General features: G+C 35.5%; 1 pseudogene; it reads right to left on the reverse strand.

Annotated features, from left to right (window-relative positions):
- Window positions 1–776: 776 nt before the first annotated feature.
- LOC122278086 lies at window positions 777–10,276 on the reverse strand (annotated as a pseudogene).
- Between the last annotated feature and the right edge of the window lie 5,565 nt (window positions 10,277–15,841).

Below are 15,841 nucleotides of genomic sequence, written 5' to 3' on the forward strand. Positions count from 1 at the left end.
TACTTTTCAAATATTTCAAACAAAAACATTTACATTTTGTATAAGTAAAAAAAGTATCAATCACTTTTAAAAATATTCAAATAAAACATGCACATGTGAAAGATGACAATCAATCATCTTTAATATTTTCAAAATTCAACCCTTTAATCAAAGTATGCACATGTGAAAGATGACAATCAATCATCTTTCAAAATTTTCAATTTTAATTTTCAAAAATATTCATGCACATGTGGAAAATGTATTTTAATACTTTATGATAAAATATTAATTTTGAACTTTAATCCTAATTTCGAATTTTTAAGAGATTTACAACATTACTCTATCACTTTAATGTGAACTTATTCCCTTCTTACTCATACTTGTTTCCTTGATGTGCTTGACTCCATTGTGTAGACAACTTGAGCTTGAGACTCATTTATTCTTTGAATTCATTTGTTATCATCAAAATCCATGTGTAGATATATAATTACACAAAACTTGAAACCTTGGGTTCAACACATCCTAACTCATTATCCAAATCTTATAAAAAAAAAAGATTTCAAACTTATTTGTAGTGCTTTAATCTAATTAACCATACGAGCATTTAGACCGGATCGAAGCACAGCACTAGAAAATATTAAAACGCATGAAGTGTGCGTAACAACATTATTATTTGTTCATTTAATATTACTCAAAATATTTATAATGAGAGTACTAAATGCTCCATTTTATGCCTCTGTTTCTCTCATACACTATGCTTCAGAAACCTTATCCGATAAGGCTGACCTTAAGCTGTACTAATGCCTGCTAATAAAGTTTGTAATTGCTTCAATTAGCTTATCCGCTTGAGCCGCAGACTCCGGATCCATGTCAATGGCTAACTTGTTGAAATAGAAGTTGTGACCCATCCCACGATTCATCGAAACCTCTACATCCTTGCCGGCAGCCTCCATGGCCTCGCAATACTCCAACTCCAAGTCTCGAAGCAGGTCATTCTCCGCCACCACAACTAGAAATGGAGGCAGTTAAGGCCGGTCAGCGGCAGCACCAGCGAGCCCATTGGGCACGTAATCGGGTGGTCCTTCGTACTCCCAACAGGCAATGCCAAGCTGATGAATTTATTCACCATTTCACGTGTTAGCAATGGCATTTCGGGTGTTTCCAAAAATGACTTGCTCGGTTCGGCTCTTAGAAAGCCCGGGTGTAAAAGTATACCGCTCGAGAGATGGACGGGGTCTGTATTAGTATCCCCTGCTCTGGCCGCCAATTGATGCACCAAATTCCCACATGTGCTATCCCCAACGAGAAAGACTCGTGCAAAATCAGCATATGTCTCGAGCCATGGTTCCAACGAAAGTCAGCGTAAGCTTCATCGCATGCAGCTGGGAGCTTGTGCTCGGGAGCGAGTGGAAGGTAGACAGAGACACAGACGGCTCGGGCCGTGCGCACGAGGCATGCATAGAAATGGTAGTACATGAACCTGTTGCGAACTCCGGCCGTCCAAAATTCACACTAGACAATATTTAAGTGGTTCAGCAAATTGCCTACGTCCACTGGAGTCTCTTTTATAGAATTTATATGAGATTTACAAAAACTCTATAAATTCTCTTTCTCTCCCTCATGTACCCTTTTTCTCTTTTCTTTTCTTCTCCCACTGACACTCATCTGCAGATCAGAACTCTCCTATTTATAGGAGAAGTTCTCCTCAACAAGTTTCTAATTAATTTCGGTACATCAATTTGCTGCTGAAATCATGGGGTGGGTGCTTAATAAAACAAAGTACCGAACGGTGCATGTGTTGTAACAGCCTGCTAAAAATTCAATTGTGAAATTTCTATTAACTTTAAGAACCTTGTTAAAACCCCATAAGTTTTCACGAATCCATTAATCGTATAGATTTTTGTCTAACTACATAGTTAGTGTTATTATTTACTATGGTATCAGAAGTGTGCTTTTGATTATTGGAGATAGTTAGAAGTGTCAAAATGTATTATGGTTTGTGCCATTAGACTCGGAGGGTTATTTAAAGTCTTATGGCGCAATAACATTTTTTCATATTTTCGGACAAAATGTCTATTCAAAACTGTAGATATTATTGGATAAAAAGAAATATCTTAAGGTAATTTTCGTGAATATTATTGGGTAAAAATATTTTGAGTTGATTTTTATAGATATTATTAGATAAAAATATCTTAAGTTGATTTTTTGTAGATATTATTGGATAGAATATTATGAGATAATCTTTTATAGATATTTTGGGTAGGAGAAAACTACACTCAACTCTCAACTCCAGCCTTATCATCTTCCTTATCTCGTCCATAAGTAGCTCCAGTCATCACCTACAAACTTATCTTCATTTACACGTTCCTTTAAAAGAATATCAAATACTTTCTCTCGGATAGCTTTTAGGAGTTCTTTTGCATACCCATTTAGAAGCTTTTGTAAGTGTTTTATCATAAAGTTTCCTTCATATAAGCTGTTCCTTTTTGAGTCTAGTTTACATGGATATGTTATTTACCCCATTTGAAGATCATTTGGTCAGTCAAATATTATATAAACTATAGAAAGGTCATTCTGGGAGATAAACTGGAGAATATGTTATAGTTTGGAGTTTTTGACCAAGCTAATGGATAGATATTGGTCCGAAATTTTTATGGAGTATTGTTAACATGTATATATGACTATTGGTTGAGGATTTTTGCATGATTAAAGGTTTTGATGAAATATTTTCTTAGATTTAGAAACTTAGAAACTGGAAGAAGAAAAACAGTTTCTGTTTTGAGAAAGTTTAACTCTTTGGTGGTCTAAACCTATTCTAATGACTTTAATAATTTTATTGGAAGATCCTAAGCATCTTATATACATGTTATATTATTATTTTGAAAATATTTGATGTTAGTTTCAAAGATATGAAATTTTATGTAAAGAGATATTCAGATAAGCCAAAGTGTGGATATTCTTGGCTAAATTTATGTTTTGGTTAATTTCTAACCATGTGATCTTGAATTAGAAGCTTATATATGTTTTAGGACATCTTTTTAAACCATGTGATGGTTTGGTTTGAAGATCATATATTTATAAGTTATAAATCAAGATATTTATCAAAACTAGTTGAGGAAAAAGTTTCTGTTTTTGGACTAAGTGTAAAACCAAAAACTCCAAATGTTATTTTGTGATTTTGGTGACTTTAGTTTGATGATTTAAAACATGGTTGATGTTAGGATGATATTATGAATATGTTAGAAGTAAGATTTGATTTTTGAAATTCTTGGAGATGTTTTGATTTAAGGTCAAAACTTATGATTCAAGTGCTTGGATCTTTTTACAAAAAAGTTTGGTGTTAATTATTAGCTTTTTCTAAATGGATGTTTTAAGTATGATTTTGAACTTAGGATTGGAAGATGTTTGTTGCAAAATTTTGGTTTAAACATGAGTTTTGAAGTTGGAAGGAACTGCAACAAAAATAAGGGAAATGACCTATAGATGTTTCGGCCATAGTGTGTTCTTCGTAGTTGTGTTTTGTTTTAAATTTTTTTGAATTGATATTTAAGTTTAGGACAAAATTTACATGAGGAATGTAAATTTTAGAAATTTTTGGAGTTAGTATGCAAAATCCTTAAGTTATGGGTAAAACGGTCATTTTTCCACATGTAGAGAGTAAAATGAAAATTTTACTCTTTAAGTTAGTATTTTCCATATTTCAAATTATTAGTGATCTAGTTCTAACTTTTAGAATCATTAATTACAGTTCCTCGTGATCGCACTTGAAGTTTTATAAGAAACGCGGAGATCGAGATAAGTTAGCTTTTAACTTACTAGCAGTCTACTGTGTATGTGTGCTAAATAAAGGAACTACAGTTTATGTATGTGTGTTATCATATATGTCATGTCATGCCAAGTTATCATGTAATTGTCTATTATACAGAATTTATTCTGTCATCAAATTTTTATCTATTACATAATATATTCTGTCATGTATTACTATATCTTACAAGTACGTCATGCTAAGTATGTCATCTATTACATGTATGTCAAGTCATGTAATATTCACTGTTGCAAGTATGTCATGTTAAATATGTTGTCTATTATATGTTATGTCATGTTATGAAATGTTTCTATCTCAAGTTGTTAATGTATTTCAAGTTATGTTCAAATCACATTATGTTACGTCAGGGCTTCAGTCATTTCGTATTACAGTCACGTTTCATCTTGATTACTTATGTATGGGGTCACAGCAATTGTGGCGCATACACTACGTGAGACACATCAATTGTGACACGTAGAATACATGGGGCCACAACAACTGTGAAGTATGTATTTAAGCAGTTAAAGAATAAGTTTCTGTAGAATACATGGGACCACAACAACTGTGGAGTATGTATTTATACGTAGAATACATGGGGCCACAACAACTGTGGAGTATGTATTTTTCATGTTAAGTCAAGTTTGTGTAGAATACATGGGGCCACAACAACTGTGGAGTATGTATTTTTCATGTTAATTCAAGTTTCAAAGCAAGTTCATACTAAGTCAAGTTTCAGATCAAGTTCATGTCAAGTCAAGTTCAGTTCATGTTTCAATTTAAGTTATGTCAATTATGTTATGTTGTACGCCAAGTTATGCTTTAATTACTTATGAATTTGATTATGCATTTATACTTTTACTGTCATCCATGCATTATTAGCTTGTGTGGAAGTTTTTTTGTTAACTTACTGAGATTTGTAATCAAATCTCACTTTGGTAGTCCCAACTACCATTCCCCCCGAATGGTAGATCTTGTTACAGGACCTGAAGGAGAATCAGGAGCTGATCAACTAGACACAGTTGACTAAGCGACGATGCGACATAAATGTTAATATAGTAATTAACGTAAATTACTACTTGTACGATTGAGTTGCATCTCTAGTACTTTTTGGATCATAACCATTTTGGACTAGTGTTGTGATCTTAGTTGTTCAATGGATTTTTATGTATGAAGTATGTTTTAAGCATTTGGGATATTTTCAATTTGGTGCATAGTATTGCTAAAGAAAAAAAAATTTATCCGCTGCGAATATTGCATATTGTTAGATGCATGTTAGGAATATTGCATCTTATATGTCATGAACGGGGGCAGCTAACCTTGTGTTGCATGTCTCGACGCTTCAAATATCCGTCCGATCCCAAACGGAATTTGGGGGCATCACATGTGTAGCCCTTCATACTTGGGTTGATTCAACAATCACCCCCTCCACCCAAGTGTGTCATACCAGGCTGCTTGCAAATTCATTGTTCAAATGAATGCACATCTTTCTTTGATATGAGAGACTTCTGCTATCGAATACACTCCAATGCACCCGAGGGTTCTCAGCAGTGTACAATATTGATCAAGTCCAAACAGTGTTAGAACTTGATCCCTGTGATGACTTTCGTCAACATATCTGCTGGATTATCTTCAATGCCAATCTTCTGAAGTTTGATGTCATTTTCTTCTAATATTTCACGTACAAAGTGAAATCGGACATCTATGTGTTTTGTTCGAGAGTGATACACTTAATTCTTGGCCAAATGAATTGCACTCTGATTGTCACAGTAAACGGTAACCTCTTGTTGCTTAAAGCCTAAATCTGTTATCAATCCTTGTAACCAAATAGCTTCTTTTACGGCTTCTGTTACAGCCATGTATTCAGCTTCAGTTGATGATAGTGCAATTGTTGAGTACAAAGTTGATCGCCAACTAACTGGTCGTCCAGTCATAGTGAACACATATCCAGTTGTCGATCGGCGTTTGTCAAGATCACCTGCATAGTCTGAGTCAACATATCCAGTTACTATATTATCTTCACTTTTCTCCAAAATCTACAGTCCCCAAAATATACCGTAGAGTCCACTTAGCCGCATACCAATGAACCTTTCCAGGATTATGCATATAGCGACTAGCTAAGCTAACGGACTGGGAGATATCAGGTCGTGTACACACTATGGCATACATTAAGCTTCCAACAACACTTGCATATGGGACATTCCTCATGTAGTCCCGCTCTTCATCGGTTTTAGGAGACTGCAATGCACTGAACTTGAAATATGGGGCCATAGGAGTACTCGCCAGCTTCGTCTTTGAGTCGATGTTGAAGCGCTGCAGCATTCTTTTCAGATACTGCTTCTGAGTAAGGTGAACTGTACCTTTCACCCTATCTCTGCTGATCTTCATCCCAGTATTATTCGTGCTTGTCCTAGATCTTTCATTTCAAACTCATGACTTAATTAAGTTTTTAAGCGATCTATCTCCTCCTTGCTTTTACATGCAATTAACATATCATCTATATATAAAAGCAAATAAATGAAAGATCCATTTGCAAGCTTTCTGAAATACACACAGTGATCGTATTGGCAACGAGTGTATTTCAAATCCATCATAAAATGATCAAACCGCTTATACCATTGTCGAGGTGACTGCTTCAAGCCATAGATAGACTTTTTTAGACTGCATACCTAATTTTCTTTTCCAACTTCTTTAAACCCTTCTGGTTGAGACAGGTAAATCTCCTCTTCTAGATCACCATGTAAGAAAGTTGTTTTCACATCAAGTTGTGCTAACTCAAGATCATATTGTGCAACCAAAGCTAGCAATATCCGAATGGATGAATGCTTCACAACAGGAGAGAATACTTCACTGTAGTCAATTCCCTCTGTCTGAGCGTAGCCCTAGGCTATCAACCTAGCTTTGTATCGCACTCCATTTTTAGCAGCTTGATCATCTTTTTGATTGAAGATCCACTAACAGCCAATTGTCTTCTTTCCTTTTGGAAGCAGCACAAGCTCCCAAATCTGATTCTGGTGAAGAGACTACATCTCTTCATTTATCGCTTTTGTCCATTCAACTTGTTCACTGGACTGTATGGCTTCTCTGTAAGTGGTTGGGATCTCACCCCCTTCAGCTGGTAATGCATATGTCACATAGTCTGCAAAACGTGTCAGTACACGTTTCTCTCGTCTCGGTCTGTTGGTTGCTATTGATTCGGGTTGACATGGAGGTACCGTGACTGGATTATCAACCTCATCTTGTCCATGCTTTTCCAACTTCTTTGAAATAATAAACTTCACACTCTACGAATCATCTGATGTTTTGCCATCACTGCTGCCTTCACTGGAATCTTTATGCTTATGTGACTTAAGCATCTCAGATTCGTTAAATGTTACATCTCTACTGATGATCACCTTTTTGGACTCTATGCACCAGAGTCTATGCCCTTTTACACCAGTACTAAAGCCCAGGGATTTTACTTTCTTGGCTCTAGGATCAAGCTTACTTTCTTTAACATAATAGTAAGTAGGACATCCGAAAATGTGTAAAGAGTTATAATCAGTAGCATGTGTACCTCTCCAAATTTCAGTGGGTGTCTTCCCGTCATTGGCAGCTGCGGGTAGTCGGTTGATGAGGTGGCAGGCATACGTCACAGCTTCAGCCCAAAATTGTTTACTGAATCTAGCATTCAGCAACATACATCGCACTTTCTCTAGTAAAGTACGATTCATTCATTCTGCCACACCGTTCTGCTACGGTGTACCTCGTACAGTGAAGTGTCTAATAATTCCATCTCTCCGGCATACTTCCATGAAGGGGTCTGAAGTGTACTCACCTCCATTATTAGATCTGAGCCGCTTGATCTTCCTGCCAGTCTGAGTCTCAACCATTTTCTTCCAATCAAGGAAGATTTTCAGCACTCCATCTTTATTCTTCATCGTATACACCCACATACAACGAGAATAATCATCAACAAAAGTTACAAACCAATGCTTACCTCCCAAAGATGCATTTTGGGTAGGTCCCCAAACATCGGAGTGCACATAGTCAAGTATTCCCTGTGTATTGTGTACTGCGGTTTCAAACTTGATCCCCCTTTGCTTTCCCAATACATAGTGCTCACAGAAAGACAGTTTACCAGTCTTGGCACATTTGAGTAAGCCTTGTTTCACTAGTATTTTCAAAACTTTTTCTCCAGCGTGTCTCATACGCATATGCCAAAGACTGGTGGTGTCGGCATCAGTCTCATCTAACTTCTCACAGCATGTGGAATCTCTTCCATCAACAGTACTTCCTTGCAAGAAGTACAAGTTTCCTCGCCTCAAGCCTTTCATTGCCACCTGAACTCCCATTAGTACTTTGAGAGTTCCATTTTCAATGGTGATTCTGAATCCCTTTGAATCCAAAAATCCCAGTGAGATGGGATTCTTCTGCAAGTCTGAAACGTACCCAACTTCTGTCAGAGTCTTGACACTGTCATCGTGCAGCTTTAACCGAATGCTACATATTCCCTGAGTCTTACAAGCACTGTCATTGCCCATAATTACTGCTCTACTCTCAATCTTTGTGAAGTCAGTAAACCAGTACCTATTGGGACACATGTGATAGGTACATCCGGAATCCATAATCCATTCATCGGAACGACAAATGGATGATGAACTTGTCAATGCAAAATCTGAATCATCATCTCTATCCACGACATTGGCTGTGGTAGGTTGATTCTGCTGTTGTCCCTTCAGCTTGGGATAATCTTTTCTTCCAGTGTCATTTGTTGCGACAAAAGGAACACCGTCTCTGGCGAGTTTTCTGCCGACTGATGAACCACATGATGTGGCTCGGGTTTTCGATTAAAACCGTTCTTCTTTCTGGGATATCTTGACTGTGATCTCCCTCTTGCTGTTAGAGCTTCACTTGATGTATCTTGTTGTACCTGCTTATCCTTTTTTCGGTACTCATTGCTAATTAAAGAACTAGATACATCTTCAAAACTAATCTTTTCCTTCCCATATAATAGAATAGTAATTAAATCCTCATATGTATCAGGCAATGAATTTAACAAAAGTAAAGCTTTATCTTCATCTTCGATTTCAACATCTAAGTTTATCAAATCAGCAAGAATTTAGTTGTAACTATTCAAATGTTCAGACATAGAAATACCTTCACGAAATTGGAATCTGAAGAGCTTTTTCTTCCAGTACAAACGGCTCTCAATGCTCTTCTTCATGAACTTATCCTCCAATTTCTTCCAAAGTTCCTTAGCATTTGTCACTCTTATGACAAAACACTTTTGTTTTTTGGTAAGGCATAACCAAATTGTAATACAAGCTTGGGTATTAAACTTCTTCCAATCCTGATCAGTCATATCATCTGGCTTTCCTTCCAACGCAATATCCAACTCTTTTTGGATCAAAACGTCCATGACTTCACACTGCCACATGCCGAAGTTGCTTGTTCCATCGAATTTCTTAACTTCAAACTTGGCATTTGACACTGTGGACCGACATCCAGAGCTACTGGCATTTTCAGAGCTCCTATCTCTTTCAGATATTTCCATTTGAATTTAGAAAATTTAGACACAAAATTTTAAAATTCTAACCGTACGGATGAGTCTAGAATGATCTAAATAGTTGGAAAGTACTATTTGATCGTTAAAATCAGACTCCAAATGGTTTAGATCAAGCCCAAAATGGATTTGGAAAATGAATGGTCATGATCGTCTGTCGCGTGAGATGTGCACGATCTTCTCGAGGCGCGTGTGGGCTCCTCTAACCTCCATTTTCGATTCCGTTTGTGGCAACGGATTCGTCTCGACGCGAGGAACCCTGGAGTTGTCAAAAATTGACTTTGACCAACTTGAATTTTCGGACAGCTCGAATCAGTACTCTGATACCAATTGTTGCGAACTCCGGCCGTCCAAAATTCACACTAGACAATATTTAAGTGGTTCAACAAATTGCCTACGTCCACTGGAACCTCTTTTATAGAATTTATATGAGATTTATAAAAATTCTATAAATCCTCTTTCTCTCCCTCACATACCCTCTTTCTCTCTTCTTTTCTTCTCCCATTGACACTCATATGCAAATCAGAACTCTCCTATTTATAGAAAAAGTTCTCCTCAACAAGTTGCTAATTAATTTCGGTGCATCAATTTGCTGTTGAAATCATGAGGTGGGTGCCTGATAAAACAAAGCACCGAATGGTGCATGTGCAGCCCTTCATACTTGGGTTGATTCAACAGAACCAATCGGCACGGCTGATGCAAAAGTCGCCCCCATGGAATTGAAGGAGGAGGGGAAGCTTGTTTTTGTCTTGGGTATCGATCATGTTCTTTTCTGGGATATAAATCCGAACTGCGACACTGCTATTTGTATCGATCACCACGTTGTGAGTTGCAACTCCATCAATGAATCCTCGGTGAGGTGGTCCGGTCCAAGTGCGGTCGGTTGTACCATCAGCGAAAACACGCAGCCAGCCAGTAACTTCTTTAACGATGGGCTGGTTGGGAGCCATAGTGTAGGAGATTCAGAAGGGCCAGGCAAATGAAAACCCAAATGGATTAAATGAAGAAATTGAAGGAGAGAAGTCAGATTCTCCAGTCTCACTAGGAAACACCAGAACTAAACCAGAAAAGCCAAATGAAAACGAAATATCTGAGGGTGAAAGGAGAAGAAAAAGCAGCAGCAGAGTACAAATAACTAGTATATCAATAATTGTGAAACAGAAATACTTTGGGACCGAATTTGACTCCGAAGTAGTTTCCGAATGGTTTTTTCAAAAAAATAAAAAATAAATTAATGATTAAGAAAGTATTTTTTAATAATTTTAATATTTAAGAATATAAAAAAAGGAATGAAAAAAAATTATAAAAAAAAACATTTTAACTTATTAAGTAGGTTTTCGGGCTATATCATTAAGCGGATGTTGCACCATGATATTGTTTTTCCACACCCCTAAAACCAAATCATTTTTTTTGTTTTTTTCCTTTCTTTTGGATGATAGGACGTAAGTTGGTTGGTCCAGACTGATCCGAATGGATGGGATCCAAATTTAAATTGGTCGATTTTCATCTCATAAATTATAAATCGAAATTATTTGACTCGATTTTTGGGTCTATAAATTTTAGAATAGATCGGATTGAATTCTTATATATATTTTAAAAATATTTTTAATAATTTAATATATTATTTTTATATAATAATTATATAAACTAATGATGTGATTTTTTTCTAATTTATTATCATTAATCATATAAAATATTTTTTTAATGAGTTATTTATATAATTTACATTAAGTCTACATTAATAATTAATTTAATTTTAATTTAATAATTTAAATAAATTTTTTTAGTAATTTATTTGAAAAAAAAAGAAAAAAAGATTGGATCGGACTGATAACTACCTATCCCTATGGATGTTCGGTCCGGTCCGTAAAAAATGATAATTTCGATCCATCACCTCCTAACCCGACCAGACCGATTTAAGTAGAAGTCCACTAATCAAAATACATTCTCTCTGTATATTTAAGAAAGAGTAATCCATAATTAAGCCCACTCACATTAAAGGAATGAGTCTTGCTAAAGGAAGTCCCTGTAGTGCACAAATGGCACGAATAGTGCCGAGGTGGATAATTACATAGAAAGAAAATTAAATAAATAAACAAACAAAAAAAAATAAAACAAAATAAAACATGAAAAAATAAAAATGGAAGTTCTTTACGACTTTTCTCATTTCTCACTCCTTACCATATCTCCCAAATCCCTTGTAACTATAATAATATCTCCAACTCCTTTACCAGAACAATCCCAAGGGAGCAGCTACTCTGCCCCCAACTTTGCTCTCTAGTGTAAAAATGTGTGTTAAAAACAAAAATAAATTCTGTCGGTCCGGAATGAAAAAATCTCATCTTGAGACAGGATTGAAAATTGAATTTCTTTACTTTCTTGGATTAAGACCGACCGATTCTTTTATCGGTTTGGTCGATTTTTTCGATCTCAACCGAAATTCTCACACCCCTATTGAGCTTGATGCTTGCATTGACATATATCTGACTGTATGAGGGTTACCAATCTTTGGGGTTTGGAACAAAGACCCATTCCCAAATTGCAAATTTGCAAGTCATGCTTTTATATTGTCAGACCATGAAAGCCATGAAAGGCAAGGACCATTTCTTGTGTGGGTTAATCGGGCCGACTGATCCCAGTTTTAGTGGGCCATGATAAAGAAAATCATCGTGCTGGACTTTACACAGGATAGGTCCAATCCCAAATACTCGTACCTTTTATATATCGATAGGGAACGTGATTCATGAAAACCCGTATGTCTGGAGCAAAGATTCTTTTGTGCTTTATTAGTTGGGCAATAAGTAATGTCATTTCATAAATGAATTGGGACTTTGAAGAAACCTGCACTTCAAATTTTTAAAAGTTATACACAATTAAATTGGGAAAAAAAAGATCATGTCATTACATTTTATGGGTTCATAATCAATCAATTTTTTCTTTTTTGAGAAGTCAGAAACATTCATATCAAAGTTGGTTCTTATGAAAAAGTTGAGAAAGAGTCGAACGTAATTAAGCATTAGCTTAAATTGCTTTTACTGCAACTAGATCACCACCCAAAATTAGTGGGATGTGGGAAAACGTAAATGTGACAACTTTCGTTAATTGGGGAAGGCAGGGACAATCCAAGAGAGCAGGTAAAATATAGAATAGCAAAAGGGTTTTCTTTTGTCCATGAATCAAAGTCGCACTAGTTGCTGTCTCATAAAGCTAAAAAAGACAAGGTTAACTCCATGTTGTCATGCAATAGTGTGAAGATCAGTGATTATGTGCATTGACATGTAAAATTTGTACTATTTCTGACCTAGAATAATCTGAATTGTCCTGTCAGTTATGAATATATCATTTTGATATATGGAAAAACACACCATGAGCTAGCACAAAGTACTGGAATGTTTCTTTAATTAAGCTCGATGGTGGTAAATAAAGTAGCTAGTGATAATTGACATGGTGATAATTATGTGTATTCCACTTGCTTTTAATAGATATACGTGCATAATCTTGCTAATTCTTTGCTGGATTATTGGAAGGAACTGCAATATCTTTCAGTTTTTTTTTTTTTTTCATTAGCAGCTACAGCACATCATGAAAGTGATGAGTGCAAACATGTTATTATAGGTTGTGATCATCTTCCTGAAGGCTGAAACTCTGCTGTAATTAGTTTGGAGCACTTACTGCAAAGGGTCATCATGATCATGACCACCACCAAACCTTCTCTGTAATTTGATCTGTAATTTCAACTTAGCGTGATTTCAATCAATTCTATGAACCCAAGGATAGTATTCCAGGAATTATATATGAAGGACAATCTCATAACTTTACTTTTTGGTTTTTCGTGCCTTTCTTTTTATGAAGGACAATCTCATAACTTTACTTTACTATTGTAGTAATGAGTAATGATTTGTACAAACTCAAAATATACAAGTCTTGAGCAGGCATTTATTAAAAAAATGGACCTCACCATGCATGAAAAGAAGTAAAACACGGCCACTTTATTCGGGTGGAGTACTGATCCATATTTTTACGAAAGGTTTGTGGTTTGCATGAGACTTATACTTCTAAGGTTTGTATCGAGCATTATTCTTACAGTCATATCATTAATTACAATTTAATTGAGTCCTATGTTGGCCTGATTCATACATTTACAGGCAAACTTCGTCTTCTTTTTCCTTTCCCCTGGCCAGGATCGACCAGTTTAAATTGCGGGAAAAATTGAATTTAATGGGAATGATATTACTATGATCTTAATGATCAGGTCTAAATTAATCTCCTTACACTATATAAGATGTGCATCGATCTTCAACACTGAATCCAAATAAGATGTAGCTCATGAAAACAAATAATTATATTAGTTTGGTCCAACTTCTCATAGCTAGCTTCTGCGTTTGATCTTCATCAGTACTCTACTCGATCAAAAAATACCAATGTACGATCATATTCATGGTGCATGTAACACTTCACGGACCAAAAAGACAATGGTCATCATCGTCATCATCGACAAATAGCTAGCAATAGCTTTTGATGAGTAGAAGTAGTGCCTCTTCTTTTATGCGATATATAATATATGTTAAAAGAATCAGAGATCATGAACTGGTGATCGATTTTTCATAACTTTTTCATGTTGATTAATGGGTTTTCGATCTCCTTTAGATAATAATTATAAACTTGGCGTTTGAGGAAAAAGCTGGCCATGGAGTGCATGATGGACTTTTTTTTTTTTGTTTTTTAAGGAAAGTACATAGTGCACGATCGATTTTCTATTTAATTGGCTCATGCAAGCACATGAAAAGGCTTAAAGCACAGACTTTGATTGGTTAGAATATTATTGTTCATAAAGGTTCATACTAAATAAGAATGGACGAATCATGATGAGTCTTTGACCGACCAGCACTTTTAGAAGAGAAAGTGATTTCCATAATTGAGACCTTTTTGTTAAAGAAATGGGAGTTTTTGCATGCAAAAGTTTGCGATCGATGTTGTCTTGATCTCCATTTGTCTCAATCTGATCTCTAAATTGAAAGAAAGACATTCAGTCAAGGATGTATAAGAAAGAGGCCAGCCAGTATGCATGGGTGGAAAAGATCAGTCTTTGTAATAATAATGCAGGATAAAAAGGAGAAAACTTTTTATTTTCGTCCTTTTTAAAATAAAAAAGCCAAGTGCTGCAAAGAATATTAATACTTTATATATTATATAGAAATATTAGTGCAAGATTTTTGTTCCTCGATCGATTGTGGACTGCAAAGTTAGCAAAAATGAAAGAGAACTAAATTAAAGAAGGGTGTACTTTCTACTTTCATTGACATAAGTTTGAATGGAAAGAACGAAGGAAAATGGTGCATCGATCGAAATGATTTGAAATTCCTAGAAATCAGGAAGAAGATGATCATATCAGTTTGAGTGCATGTACTACAAAGCATTACAATAGAAGCGAGTTTTTGTGATCAAAATGACTATTTTCGACGGTTTTCTTTGAAAATAATCCTTTTGGTCACAAAAACCCGCTTCTCTTGTAGTGAGGGCTAATTAAAGTCGGCCTAGCCTATTTCGTAAAGTAGATCGTTTTTTTGTTGTTGATAGAGTCAAAAGTGTTTTTATCAGCTAGCTTTCGAGTGATTTCGAGAAAGTGGTAACTGCTTGCAAATTAACAGATTTAATTTGTGAAAATTATTACTTATAATTCCAAAAGTTTAAGCTTATGCCCAACACATAGAATATTAATTATAAGTTAAATGGAGTAAATTAGTGTAAAGTCAGAATTCGAATTCAACATCTCTACTTTGATCGATGTCATTTGAAATCATCACTTATCTCACAAATTTAATCTTATGAAAAGATGTGGATTTAATTATTTATATTATATTCATAAAATAATTAACTTGGACACTTGTTTTTATTTCGTCTTCACATTTTTCCAATATATATATAAAATTAAATCCGCCCAGCTCCTTGTACAAATTGACAAATTAAAGAAACAAGATTATGTATCATGTTAAAGGACAAAATTCTTGCGATGGGAAAATGTGAATTATCTAATTTAGATATCAATTACATTCCTTATAGTGTGCATTTAGATTTAATTTAAGTATAAAATCAAAATTCAAACTCAAGATTTCCATTCTAATGTTGTCCTGAAAACTTAATTGAAGAGATTAGTGATCAATTTATTCATTTAATTTATATTCTTACAATTATAAGCACCAACAAGTTGTATCCCCATATTCAAGTACTACTAGCATCTTACGCACACATGCACCCTACTCTTTGAAACCGTGCCTTTGCATGGTGTTGGAGACAGATGAAAAGAAAATGTAAAAGGATGGATCGTTGATCATTGGTTCCTATGATCTCTTGGAATTGCAGCAAAGAGATTTCAAACATTCACAACCTAGCTAGCTACTGATCGATCGAGACAACCCATTCACAAGGCAGAGCCCTGGTACTCGATCGCGCGCTCCCCGCACCATTCTTTAGGCCCTCAAACACAAGTACTTTTTTTAAGTTATTACCCCCTCGGG

Source organism: Carya illinoinensis, chromosome 10, assembly GCF_018687715.1.
Source record: "Carya illinoinensis cultivar Pawnee chromosome 10, C.illinoinensisPawnee_v1, whole genome shotgun sequence".
In the NCBI taxonomy this organism is placed as follows: domain Eukaryota; kingdom Viridiplantae; phylum Streptophyta; class Magnoliopsida; order Fagales; family Juglandaceae; genus Carya; species Carya illinoinensis.